The sequence below is a fragment of the Rhincodon typus genome, chromosome 1 (assembly GCF_021869965.1).
Source record: "Rhincodon typus isolate 14 chromosome 1, sRhiTyp1.1, whole genome shotgun sequence".
Taxonomy (NCBI): Eukaryota; Metazoa; Chordata; class Chondrichthyes; order Orectolobiformes; family Rhincodontidae; genus Rhincodon; species Rhincodon typus.
The window spans coordinates 15,097,424-15,112,594 of NC_063332.1; positions in this window are offsets into that span (position 1 = coordinate 15,097,424).

A 15,171-nucleotide genomic window follows, 5' to 3' on the forward strand; every position below is an offset into this window, starting at 1 on the left:
CATCTGGGGGAAAGGAGCAGTCAGGGTATTACTGTTCTTGAGGACTCCGTGAGTCCTGAAGAAGGGTAATACCCGAAACGCTGACTGTTCCTTTCCCCCAGATGCTGCCTGGCCTGCTGTGTTCTTCCAGCCTCCTGTTTGTCTACCTTGGGTTCTAGCATCTAGAGTGTTTTTGTCTCTAATTATGTCTGGATCTCTGGTTTACTAAGCCAGTAGAACATAGGACATAGAAAAGTACAGCCTTTCAGCTCACCATGACTGTGCCGACCAAGCTGCCATTCTTAGAGACAGTAGGAATTCCACCTGCCTGCATACGGTCCATATCCCTCTGTTCTCTGGCTGCTCATGTGTCTGTCTAAATGTTTCTTAGACTTTGTTATCATACCTGCTTCTACCACCTCCCTATTCCTGTAACCCCACATTCCCATGGCTAATCCACATGGCATACATATCCCTGGGTACCACGGGGCAATTTAGCACAGTCAATTCACCCAACCTGTACATCTTTTGACTGTGGGAAGAAACTGGGGCATGTAGAGGAAACCCATTCAGACAGTCACCTGAGGCTAAAATGAAACCCTGGTCCCTGGCGCTGTGAGGCACTAAGTGTCCTACTAATTCCTGTATACTTTCTTCGTACATTTGGCTTCCCAAAATGCATCACATCGCACTTGTCTGGATTAAGCTTCATTTGCCATTTCTCTGCCCAACTTTCCAACTGATCTATATCCTGCTGTATCCTTTGATAAGCTTCCTACCGATCCACAACTCCATCAATTTTCTTGTTATCTGTAAACTTACTAATCAGATCACTGACATTCTCAATTCAAAACATTTATATATTTTACAAACAACAGAGGTCCTAACACTGATCATTGTGGAACACCACTGGTCATAGACACCAGTTAGAAAAATGTACCTCCACAACTACCCTCTGTTTTCTCTGGCTAAGCCAATTTTTTATCCAACTTGCCAAATCACCATGGATTCCAAGTGACTTAATCTTCTGGACCAGCCGATCATGGGGCACCTTGTCAAATGCTCGAGTAAAGTCAATATAGACAACATCCACTGCGGTACTGTCATCAAGTATCATTAACACTTCCTCAAAAAACTCAATCAAGTTTGTGACGCAAGGCTTCCCCTGCACAAAGCCATTCTATCTATTCCTAATTAGTCAATTCTTCCCCAAATGCAAGTAAATCCTGTCTGTAAGAATCTTCTCCAATAATTTCCCTACCACTGATGTAAGGCTCACTGACCTATAATTTTCAGGATTATTCCTGTTGATCATCGGCTATTCTCCAAATTACTAGGACCTCACCTGTAGTGAAAGAAGATATAAAGATCTCTGTCAAAGCCTCAGCAATCCCCTCCCTTGCCTCCTTCAGTACCCTAGGATGGCTCCCCTCAGGCATTGGGGATTTATCTACCTTAATATCTTTCAAGGGACCCAACACCACCTCCTTCTTAATATTAACATACCCTAGAGTATCAACACACTCCTTCTAATCTTATGATCATTCATGTCCCTCTCCTTGGTGAACACTGATGCAAAATAATCATTAAGGATCTCGCCCACTTCCTCGACTCCATGCATAAAAATTCCCACCTTTATATTTGAGTGGACCTCCCTTTCTTGCTCCTAGTAAATGTAGAAAATGCCTCGGGAATCTCCTTAATCCTACTTGCCAAGGACATTTCATGACCCCTGCTAATCCTCCTAAATTTTTCTTTCTTCCTTTCTGCTTCCTCAAGAGCCTTGTCTAATTTCAATTTCCTTAACTTTACATATGCTTCCTTTCTTTTTTGACTAAACTTTTGTCTAAATCTCTTGTCATCCAGGGTTCCAGAACCTTGCTATCTTTATCTTTCATCCTCACAGGAACATGAACATCCTGAACTCTGATCAAATGTCCTTTAAAAGCCTCTCACATGTCAGATGTAGACTTACCCTCAAACAGTCACCCCTTAAACTAATTTTTCCAGTTTTTGCCCGATACTTTTGTAATTAGCCTTCCTTCAGTTTAGAACTTTTACCCGAGGACCAGTTTTATCCTTACCAAAAAACTATCTTAAAGCTTAAGGAATTATGATCACTGTTCCCAAAATGCTCCGTACTGAAACTTCAATCACCTGCCCCAGCTCATTTCCCAATGTGGTCTAATGTGGCCCCTTCCCTAGTCAGAGTATCTACACATTGTTTCAAGAAACTCTTGTGGATGCACTTAACCAATTCTGGCCCATCCAATGCCCTGGCACTAAAGAAGTCCCAGTAAATATTGGGGAAGTTAAAATCATCCACCACAACAACCCTGTTGCTTTTTACATCTTTCCATGATCTGTTTACATATCTGTTCCTCTATCTCCTGCTGATAATTGGGAGACCTATAATATAGCCATTGCACCTTTCTTGCTCCTAAGTTCGACAATATGGCCTCAGTAGTTGAGCCCTCCAAGAGATCCTGTCTCAGTACAGCTCTGACAGTCTCCTTAATCAGTAATGCAATTCCCTGGCCTCTTTTACATTCCTCTCTTTCATGCCTGCAACATTCTAAACACTGAAATGTAGAATTGTCAGTCCTGACCTCCTCTCTACCAAATTTCTGTAGTGGCTACCACACCAAAGTCCCATCTACTTATCTAGGCTCTAAGCTCAACTACCTTACTTGTTCAAAACTTTGCATTAAAATATGTAAACATCAGACCGCCAGTTGCACTGTGTTCATTAACAACTATACCTTTGCCTTCCGCTCTCATGTTATCTTTAAGCACATCTATAATATTTACCTGAATTAGTTTCTGTGGCAGTTTCACATTGTCATGTCAGTTGTACAGAAAAAGGAGCTGAACAGGAGCAAAGCCCTTTCAAAGAGCCAGAACCAGCAGGAGAGGCTGAATGGCCTCTTTCAGTGATATATGACATTACAAGGAGCGTAAGAAATTGACTTTATTAATTGAGTAAACAAATGAGGGATGTTGCAGAGATCCCCACAACCTAATTGTGTACAAAATTAGATCCTCTATTTCTAAGTAAGATTGTTGAATATTCATTGAAGGTCCATTACTGGCCTGTTAAATCAGCACGTTACTGAAGTGGCTTTCAGTTCTGATGAGCTTAACTGACAAACATGCTCTGTCTTATTAGAGTCCACATAGACCATAGGAAGTGTTGAAAAGTAATTTGTGTTTTACACCTGTTAATGAGTATCCACGTGTTTTGTTTTGTGAGGGATGCAATGCTCCAAGTGTTTTGCTGCAGTGCTGTAAATGGATGACTGTGATGATTGGTACATGCCAAGTTCTTGCACTGCTTTGGGTCTGCAATCCTCTGGAACAAACAGTAGAATTTGACAATTCATCAACTTGAGCAACCTTGAGTTAATGTAAACAATTAAACCGTGGCTTAGCACGCACGGCTGTAGGAGTTTTACGTGTAGGCCATTTTAAAAAATGACAAATCTGAGAGAGACTCAGGTCTGCTGCTGGAAGGTTGGGGGCTGTGTAAACACAGCTGTGCTTTTTTCAATTTTATTGCATATTAATCTTTGCAAAACTGTGTTCTAAAGGGAAACGTGTTTTACTGAAATGTCATGTGGTGTTAAATTCAGTAAATGGAGATAATTATCAATGCCTCTGCTTCACTGTTGGTAAAAAGAGAGAAATTGGAATGAGGCCTCTTGTGTAGGACCACAATGTAACTTCTACTCACATGAAGTTCAAAACACAAAAAATTGCTGGAAGATAATGGCGAGTGAAAAATACACCCTGAGTGGTATTTAATAGAAATGATATTCTATTATGGGTTTGAATCTACATACAAGTTCAGACCAGATTTCTGGATGAATTTTAGTAACTTATTTACAAACATGATGGTAAGGCTACATTGCAGCATGTTCTGTTGGTAAAGACTCCAACCGTTTTGTAGAGTGTTAGTGCATGATGACTGAGAATCTAAATTATCTGAGAATCCCATCCTAATGTTTATCAGGCCCTGCTCTACAGGCGATTGGGGTCTTGGCTTATGCATAGCATACACTAAGGTAGGAGTAATCTGGCATAGACTGGTAAGGTGATTGGGTGTTTACTTCAAGGGGCTCTAATCACTGCTCTTCTGCTCCCTCAATATGGGCAGCATGGTGGCTCAGTGGTTAGCACTGCTGCCTCACAGTGCCAGGGACCTGGGTTCAATTCCACCCTCAGGTGACTGTCTGTGTGGAGTTTACACATTCTCCCCATGTCTGTGTGGGTTTGCTCTAGTTTCCTCCCACAGTCCAAAGATGTGCAGGTTAGGTGGATTGGCCCTGTTAAATTGCCCACCATGTTCAGAGATGTGTAGATTAGGTGGGTTATAGGGGGATGCTCCAAGGGTTGGTGTGGACTTGTTGGGCTAAAGGGCCTGTTTCCACACTGTAGGGATTCTATGAATACATTTATGGGGAAGTAATGATCTAATGGTATTATCACAGAGATCAGGTAATTTTCACAGAATCCCCTACAGTGTGAACATTTTCTTCAGATAAGAGGGGTGGCCATGGGTACCTGCATGGGCTCTAGTTATGCCTGTCTCTTCATGGGGTATATGGAACATTCCTTGTTCCAGTCCTATTCCGGTCCCCACCCACAACTCTTTCTCCGATACATCAATGATATCATTGGTGCTGCTTCCCTCTCTCGTCTAGAATTGGAAAACTTCATCAATTTTACCTCCAATTTCCACCCTGCCCTCACTTTCACCTGGTCTATCTCTGACTCCTGTCTTCCCTTCCTCGACATTTCTGTTTCCATTTCTGGGGAAAGACTGGCCACTAATATCCATTACAAACCCACCGACTCCCACAGCTACCTGGACTATACATCCTCACACCCCACTTCTTGTAAAGACTCCATCCCATTCTCTCAGTTCCTCCGTCTCTGTTGCACATGTTCAGATGAGGCCAACTTCGACAAGGGAGCCTCCAAAATGTCCACCTTCTTCCTCAACCGAGGATTCCCCAGCTCCGTTGTCGACAGGGCCCTCAACCAGGTCTGACCCATCTCCCGCACTTCCGCCCTCAACCCTTCTCTTCCCTCCCGCAACAGCGATAGGGTTCCCCTTATCGGTACCTACCATCCCACCAGCATCCACATCCAGAAGATCATCAGACGCCATTTCCGCCACCTCCAGCAAGATGCCACCACCAGATACATACTTCCCTCCCCTCCCTTGTCCGCCTTCCACAGGGACTGTTCCCTCCAGGACACCCCGGTCCACACTTCCTTCACCCCCAACACCTCCCCACAGCCCTATGGCGCCTTCCTCCGTAACGGGCGAAGGTGCAACACCTGCGCACTTATCTCCTCCCTCCCCAATATCCAAGGGCTCAAACATACCTTCCAGGTGAAGCAACACTTCACCTGCACTTCCCAAAATCTAGTCTACTGCATTCGCTGCTCACAGTGTGGTCTCCTCTACATTGGGGAAATGAAGTGTAGACTTGGCGACCACTTTGCAGAACATCTACGTTCTGCTCGCAAAAAAGACCCTGAACTACCTGTTGCCTGCCACTTTAACGCACCACCCTGCTCCCTGGCCAACATCTCTGTCTCTGGCTTGCTACAGTGTTCCAGTGAAGCCCAACGCAAGCTGGAGGAACAACACCTCATTTTCCGCTTGGGGACCCTACAGCCCTCCGGACTCAATATTGAGTTCAATAATTTTAGGGCCTAAACTCTCCCATGTCCCAGCCCCCCACCCCACACACCAGGCCTTGTTACCACATAGCCTGTCATTACATACGTCCTGTTGTTAGTCACTAACAGTCCCCATTAGCAACTATTCACCCTCCCAGCCTGATCTTTAGCAACTCCTTTGACTGTCCAACTGTCTTTCTCTCTCTTCAGGCTCTATCCTATCGTTTACTCCGTACGCCACCCACCTCCCTATTTTCTGCATATAAACTGACGTTTTCCCAGCCACCATCAGTTCTGAGGAAGGGTCACCGGACCCGAAACGTTAACTTTGTTTTCTACTTTATAGATGCTGCCAGACCTGCTGAGCTTTTCCAGCAACTTTGTTTTTGTTCAGGGTTTTAAGTAGTGTTTTGAGAGGAAAAGGGAGTTGGCAAGATTTACGAGAAAGTCCAGAGCTGAGGGCGAAACAGTTAAAGCCCATGGGTTTTGGGGCAGGGAGAGTGATACTGTGGGAAAGGCTATTGGTATTGTGAGTGTAGAATTAAAAATAAACTATTAAAGAAATGTTATATCAGTAAAATCTGAATTGTTTCCACAAAAGTGGTGCTTTTTCAGCTCTTAATCCGCGTAAATGTAATACAATAATTTTTAAGTCGACTTATTTAAATGCTGAAATGGCTGATTTTGCTGTCTGGTTCCAGTCTGCAGTGAAGTGTAATAGACAAAAGAGCTGCTTCGCTCTGATCAATGTTCTTTCTGATTCAAGCTTTCCAATGACTTTGGTGCAATTTTTACCAGCTTTAACTCACATTATCTTCAAATGGCAAATGATTGTGCAGCCTTTTGAAAATTACTTTTGGAGGCAATCCCAGGTGAAAAGAATGTATTTTGGGATGCTTTGCTGAAATCGCCTTAATAGGCATTAAAGTTTATGTGGTGAATTAAATGACAGCTTATTGCTGTGACCTTGTAAATGGGCTGGTCGTAATAGAAGACATATCTTCGCACAGACATGACTAGATTGTAAATTGATTCAAGGCTTACTGGAGGGAGAGAATGATGTGAAGGAAAAAGAATTAAAGAATGCTCACCTGGTTTAAGTATTCCTGAACACTTGAACCTAAATCTCAATGTAAGTAGGAACCGTGTGAATGAGTTCCCATGATATAGATAGGTAGGAACAGGCCATTTAGCCCTTTGAGCCTGAGATTGAGATGCATCATGGTTGATTTGTGACCTAACTCCATACATACTCATTTCTTCCCCATGTAGCCATATGACCCTCATTTAAAAATATCTATTGATGTCAAATTAAAGTTATGAATTGACCCAACACCAAATGTGTTTGCTTTGCTCACTATTTTAATAAGGCAGTGCGCCCATTTATTTTAAACAGCTCCAGTGTCTTTATTTTTAAAAGGAAATGTAGAACGTTTGAACCCTGTGCTCAACATAAGGTAAAAGATAGATTTTTGAACAGTAAAGTAATTTAGGGTTATTGTGAGCAGGTGGGCAAGTGGAGCTCAGTCCATGAAAAGATCAGCCATGATCTTATTGAATGGCGGAGCAGGCTCGAGGGGCCAGATGACATAATCCTGCTCCTGCTCCTGTTTCTGTGGAGAGAAAGCAAAGTCAATGTTTCAGGTCCAGCGACCCTTCTTCAGAATTCTTTTTCTCCACAGATGCTGCCAGACCTGCTGAGTTTCTCCAGCAATTTCTGGTTTTGTCGCAATGTACGGTGCCAACAGCTACTCAATGGGTAGCATTTGTTTCAAGTTCAGCAAGGATATGATCCCCAATGTACACTGCAGTATCTAACCCTCAAGCAACATTACTAAAAGAGATGAAAAGAAATATGGTATGAATGTGTGGAGGACTGCTGACTGCAATTAACATCTACTTGTGCAGAAAAATTGCTTTGTGAAATTTGTATTGTGCTCGTAACAGCGTGATATCCTGTAATTAGCAAGACTTAAAGAATCACAGACAGTAGAGAAAGGGGGAAATGGCTACAATGAGATTCTTGATCCAAATCATAGAATCATAGAATCCTTACAGTGCAGAAACAGGCCATTTGGCCCATCGCATCTGCACTGACCCTCCGAAGACCATCCCACCCAGGTGCAGCTCCCTACCCTATCCCTGTAAGTCCTGGATACAACTGATAATTTAACATGGCCAATCAACCTAACCTGCACATCTTTGGACTGTGGGAGGAAGCTGGAGCACCTGAAATAAACCCACGCAGACATGGGGAGAATGTACAAACTCCATGCAGGCAGTCACCCAAGGGTGGAATTGAACCCAGGTCCCTGGCAGACACTATGCTTTCTATGGTGCATCCTTATGGGCATGCTGAATTTCCTAAGCCACCTGAGGAAGAAGAGGTGTTGTTGTGCCTCCTTGAGTGTCGCATCTACATGGGAAGTCCAGGACAGGTTGTTGGTTACCATCACTCCTAGGACCGTGACACTTGTTAATGAAAGCAGAATCCTGCAGATGCTGGTGATCTGAATAAAGATGGAAAGTGTTGGAGAAACTCAGCAGATCTGACGGGATCTTTGGAAAGGCTGCTCACCTCTTGTGTGTATTCCAGAACACTTTAATTTGAGCATTAGGAATGGTACACATAAATATCAACAAGGGAGGGGCAGCTCTGGACCTAATATTCAGAAGTGATCCTGAGGAAGGGTTGAGTGACCCTTCCTCAGAACTGATGGTAGCGAGGAAAATGTCGGTTTATTTGCAGAATATGGTGGGGAGGGGGGGGGATAGACCCCGAAGAGAGAGAAGAACAGTTGGACAGACAAAGGAGTGGATGACGATCTGACTAGGAGAGTGAATAACTACTAATGGGAGTGGTTAGTGGCTGACAATGGGTTGTGTGTAATAGCAGACTATGTGATAGTGAGGCCTGGCTGTGGGATTTGGGGTAACGACATGAGAGAGCTCAAGACCTAAAGTTATTGAACTGGATGTTGAGTCCGGTTGGCTGCAGCGTCCCTAAGCAGAAAATGAGGTGCTGTCCTTCCAACTTGCGCTGACCTTCACTGGAGCACTGCAGCAAACCTGAGACAGAGGTGCATAGGATAGTTGAGGGGCACAAATAGAGTGTTAGCGGAGGGCTTAATAACCAGGGGACATAGACTCAAGATAAGAGGTACAAATGTTAAGAGGAAGGCTGATGAGACCTTTATCTCAACCAGATGATGGGAGTCTGGAAATCATTGCTTGAAAGGTGGTTGTGTAAAAAACTCTCGGAACATTTAAACTGCATGTAGGCATCCAGCTGCATTGCAAAAGCCTCTAGCTCTTGTAGGCACAGTATTTATACGGCCAGTCCAGGTCAGTTTCTGGTCAAGGGTGACCCCAGGATGATGATAGTGGGGGAATTCAGTGATGGTGATACCACTGAATGTCTTGGGGAGATGGTCATAGTCTGGCATTCGTGTGGCATAAATGTCACTTGCCATGTGTCAGCCCAAACCTGGATATTGTCCAAGTGTTGTTGCATTTGAATATGGACTGATTCAGTATCTGAGGAGATTGGACTGGTATTTAACATTTTGCAATCATCAGTGAACATTCCCATTTCTGACCTTATGATGGATGGAAGACCATTGATGAAGCAGCTGAAGATGGTTGGGCCGAGGACACTCCCCTGAGGAACTCCTGCAGAAAATGTCCTAGAGCCGATCTGACTCTCAGCCCTCTACCGCCACCCCCCATCCACCCACCCCCATCAATCACAATACGCATCCTCTTTTGCACCAGCTATCGTTATGGCAGCACTGTAGTCAGATTTTCATTCAGATTTTCATTTTCATTGACTGGCATGGTCATGATGGGCTGAATGGTCTACTTCTGTGTTGTAAATGTCTATGAGCCGATGATTCTGAGAGACAGAGCCAACATTTCAAGTCGGTTGACTTGCACTCTAACTGCTCTTCCCTTCCCAGACATTGCCAGATCCATTGAGTCGAAACCAACAGTTTCTGTTTTCATTTTTAGTGTTAATTATCCTGCCCTAAGAAGAATTAGTCCTGCCCATTTTCAAAAATTGCCAAATTTTTGTCTAACACTCTTAACGTTAACCTTTGACTTCTATTTCAGTATTCATTCATTGATTACTGTCTCAAAGACTTGCCCTCACAATCTCAGGATTGCAATTTCAGGATTCAGCTTTTGATTCTTTATTTTAATAATGGCAGAAGGCAGAGGGTGGGGATAAAAAGGTCCTTCACAGGATGGCAGCTGGTGACTAGTGGTGTTCCACAAGGGTCAGTGTTGGGACCATAACATTTCACTACATTAGGCACAGCCTTGGAGTAAAGGGAAGACCCTTTAGAACGGAGATAAGGACAAACTTCTTCATAGATGGAGGAACTGAGGGCATTCTGGCTAAGTTTGCAGATGATACAAAGATAGGTGGAGGGTCAGGTAGTATTGAAAAGGCTGGGAAGCTGGAGAAGATTTAGACAACTTAGGAGAGTGGGCAAAGAAGTAGCAGATGGAATACAATGTGGGAAAGTGTGAGGTCATGCACTTTGTTCGGAAAAGTAGAGGCATAGACTATTTTCCAAATGGGGAAAAAATTCAGAAATCTGAAGTGCAAAGGGACTTGGGAGTCTTAGTCTAGGATTCTCTTAAGGTAACTTGCAGGTTGAGTTGGTAATTTGGAAGGCAAATACAATATTGGCATTTATTTTGAGAGGACTAGAATATAAAAGCAGGGATGTACTTCCGAGGCTTTATAAGGCTCTGGTCAGACCGCATTGTTAGCAATTTTGGGCCCCATATCTCAGGAAGGATGTACTGGCTCTGGAGTGGGTCTAGAGGATGTTCACGAGAATGATCCCGGGAATGAGAAGTTTAACATATGAGGAATGTTCGAGGACTCTGGGTCTGTACTCAATGGAGTTTAGAAGGATGAGGGGGGATCTAATTGAAACTTACAGAATACTGAATGTCCTGGACAGAGCGGACATTGGGAAGATGTTTCCATTGGCAGGAGAGACTAGGACCTGAGGGCACAGCCTTAGAGTAAAGGGAAGACCCTTTAGAACGGAGATAAGGACAAACTTCTTCAGCCACAGTGTGGTGAATCCATGGAATTCATTGCCGCAGAAGGCTATGGGGGCCAGGTCATTGAGTATATTTAAGACAGAGATAGATAGTTCTTGATTGTCAAAGGGATCAGGAGTTATTGGGAGAAAGTGGGAGAATGGGGTTGAGGAACTTATTAGCCATGATTGAATGGCGGAGCAGATTTGATGGGCCGAATGGCCTAATTTTCTGCACCTATGTCTTATGGTCTTATCTCTTTTTAATGTGTTAGGGTAGTATTTATCACTGCACAAGGGTGGGGGGAGGGGTCAGAGTTGCAATCTCCTCTACAACCGCCCTTAGTGTTGAATAACCTTTCAGTTTCTTCAGCCGCTCAGCTATTCATTTGATCTGAAGATTTGACATCTGCTCTCTCCTTAATATTTTTCCTTTTATTTCAAGCAACTTATGCTCTCTCTTCAGTGGGGAAATCCACTCGGAGTGGGTAACTTACTAGTCCACCAGAGCTCATCAATTAATAGCAGCAATGTATGAACAGGAGGATCCAAATACTGCAGGAAGCATCACTGAACACGTTCAGTGTCAAAGGACAACCAGGGAGTAGAGAGGATGCTTGTAAAAGGGTATGCTAATTGAATGCATCATTCTTACTTACATTTCAATCTTTCTTCCTCATCCAAAAAAAATCATATTCTGACATATTCAATTTCTAAGCCATCTGCTGCCTTCACAGACTGAATTGTCCTGCGCTGTTATTTGTCAGTATGGTCCATCCAGATTCATTTCAAGACCATTCTACTGAGGCATGAGTTATTGTGTGCCTGAGCATTTCTAATCATGTGGAAAGAAACTAGGCTACCAGGGGTGGCTATGGAAAGTGACTTTGCTTACCGTAGAGAAAAGGAGTCTCAGGAGACAGTCTCACTGTGGCATTCAAAATCCCTGGCGATTCAGAGACAAATCGAGCTTTAATAACATGCTTGAAACAATGACAAGCGAGAAAGTCCTGAGGTGAGAAGAGGAAAAAATGTGGACAGCCTTAAAACCAACTATTTCACATAGAGGCTGAAGGATAATACATGAAAGGCTACCTTGTGAGTAGTCTAAAAGAATTAACTGAGAAAAGTGGCAAATATTTAGCAAAGAAATTGATCAAGTGGTAATGTGCACAATAATGTTTGTTTTTTTATTGAGAGCCACCAATAAGATTGCAATGGTTTCTTTGTTTAGAATCGGAACAGTAGAATGCAGGAGGCCACTCAGGCTATCTTCCAGAGAGTGATCCTTCTCCTGAGCTTTATTTCCTGCCTTTTTCTGCAATCTTTTCTCTTTCAATTATTATCTTTAACTATGTGCTAAGACAGATATTATGCATTAGAGACATGTTCTGCTTGGTACCTAAAAGAAGGGAGTACAGTATTTCTTGCTTAGTGAGAAACATTACCTACTGTCATTGGTTTTAACCTTGTGCTTGTAGTTTGGAAATCCTGCTGAGTTATCGTTGTCAAGCAGGGGGAGATAAACTTGAATCTCAGGTTTTATAAACTTGCTGTAAAACCAGAAACCTGTTTTGAAGAAGAGTTGTTGGATTCAAAACATTAACTCTGTTTCACTCTTTACTGTTCTGCCAGACCTGCTGAGTTTCTCCAGTACTTTTTTTAAAAATTCAGATCTCCAGCATCCACAGCACTTTGTTTATATTTGATAAATATGTTCTCAGATCACATGAGTAGGAAAACTCATTGTATTTTTCTTTGGTGGGGGGCGCTAACTGTGTCACTTGTCATATAGTTTTACATTCACACAGCACGAGGAGACCATTCAGTCGATCATACCTGTACCAGCTCTTTGAAAAGGAAAAGAACTTGCATGTACAAAAACAGAAGTTGCTGGAAAAGCTCAGCAGGACTGGCAACATCTATGAAGAGAAAATCAGAGTTAACGTTTCGGGTCCAGTGACCCTTCCTCAGAACTTGCATGACTTTGTCACTTTTCATCACCTCTGGACAACTCAAAGTACTTTACTGCCAATGAAGTACTTTCAAAGTCACTTCCAATGTAGAAAAAGAGCAGATCAATTATTCCCACTCCACTGCTCTTTCTCTATAGCTCTGCGGAGAGCTTTCTTTCAAATACTTATTCAAATTCCTTTTGAAAGTAACCATTGAATCTTCTTCGACTCTCTTTTCAACAAACACATAATAGATTATTGAAATCCCTGATGTGAAAATACTTCTAATTTCTTTTCCTGATTTTTGTTTTGAAAATTATCTTAAATTTGTGTTTGGTCATAAAAGAATAACTCCTGTCTGTTTTGTTCAGTGTTGCAGTATACAGGTCCTCTAAAAAGAAACAAAGGCTTTGTCACATAGTTGAACTATCTCAAAGTTCTTCATGTGGTGAATTAAGTTTGGGGAGCAGTGACAGTTGTTTAGAAAGAAACCTCAGGTAAGTGGTTTATTGATACTGTCACTTGATTAGTAACCCACAACAGCCTAGCTCCTGTTCTAGTGTAACCCTGGAATGTAGGGGACTGAGGGATGACCTTAGAGAGGCCTATAAAGGCGTGAGAGGCATAGGTAAGGTAGACAGCCAACAATTTTTCCAAAGGTAAAGGAGACTAAAACTAGAGGGCATAGGTTTAAGGTGAGGTGGGGTGGGGCGAAATATAAAAGGGACCAGAGGGGCAATTTTTTTTCACAGAGGGTGGTGAGTGTCTGGAACAGGCTGCCTTAGGTACTGGTGGAAGTGAGTACAATTTTGTCATTTAAGAAATATTTGGACAGGTACATGGGTGGAATAGGTATGGTGGGAAATGTACCAAATGCAGGCAAATGGGACGAGACTAATTGTGAAAACTGGGCGGCATGAACAAGTTGGGCTGAAGGCCCTGCTTCCTCGCTGTAAACCTCTATGATACTATGGCTCTATGACAGTTCAAGTTCCACCAGGCTAACTGGTAAAATGTGATTTAAAATAAAGCCAGCTTAATGATGTAACTACTGCTGATTGTGTGAAATTCTCCTTTAGAGACAATTTTCTGCCATCCTTACCTGGTCTGGCCTACGTGTCTCCAAACTCCCAGCAATTTTTTTTGCTTTATTCATTCACAGAATGAGGGTGTTGCTGGACAGGCAGCATTTATTGCCCATCTCCAATGGCCCAAAGGGCAGTTCAGAGTCAACCACATTGCTGTGGGTCTGGAGTCACATGTAGGCCAGACCAGGTAAGGATGGCAGTTTCCTCCCCTAAAGGACATTAGTGAACCAGATTAGTTTTTCCAACAATCGACAATGAATTCATGGTCATCATTAGATTCTTAATCCCAGATATTTATTGATTTGAAATTCCACCACCTGCCATGGCGGGATTCAAATCCAGGTCCCCAGAACATTATCTGGGACTTTGGATTAACAGTGCAGGGATAATGCCACTAGGCCATCACCTGCCTCTGAGTTTGACTCTAAACTGCCCTCTGGGCAATTAGGGATGGGCAGTGAACGCTGGCCTAACCAGCGATGCTACCATCACAATGAATTTATTTTGTAAAAACCAGGCCGGTTAACACCAACCCTTAGCCAAGTCCTTCCAGTACAACCACAGAATGTCTTCTGCTTGAAAATTGCTCAGTTTTGTCTTACCAAGGAAAAGCAGAACAAATTCACGGTGGGCAATTACAGTCCCATCGGTCTACTCTCATTGACAGTGGAACAAATGGCATTTGCTCTCCAATAATCTTCTAGCTGGTGCTCAATTTAGCTTTCAATTGGACCACTTCGCTTCATACCTGGCTCGTCCAAAGCAGCTGAATCCTAAGGTAAGGTGTAAGTGACTGATCTCGGCATCAAGGCTGCACTTGAGAAGTGTGACATCAATGAACCATAGTAATATAGTACACTATATTATACTGTGGGAAAATGTGAAGTTGCTCATTGTGGAAGGGAGAACAAAAGAATAGACTATTATTTCAATGGAGAAAAACTGCAGAAAGTTGCAACACAAAGGGACTTGGGTAGGGCGGTGGTGGGGGTGGGGGGGGGGAGGTGGTGGTGGCGATGGTTGGAGGAGCTGCAAAAAGCTAGCACACAGGTGCAGAAGGTAACCAAGAAGGCTAATGGAGTGTTGGCCCTTATTTCCACAGGGTTGGAGTATAAGAGTAGGGAAGTCTTACTGCAACTGTACAAGGTGCAGACGAGACCACGTCTGGAGTACTGTCAGCAATTATTATTTCCTTACTTAAGGAAATATTTTTTATTGGAGGCAGTTCAGAGAAGGTTCACACCCCAGCATAGATATTGGATATATATTTGTAAGTTTCTGAAAGAGTCTGAAAGGAGTAATGCTAAGGAGTGTCATAAGGAGAACCAACAATGATGACATAATCTGGATTTGAAGGCAGAACAGCTTAGGATCTGGAAGGAGAGAGATCAA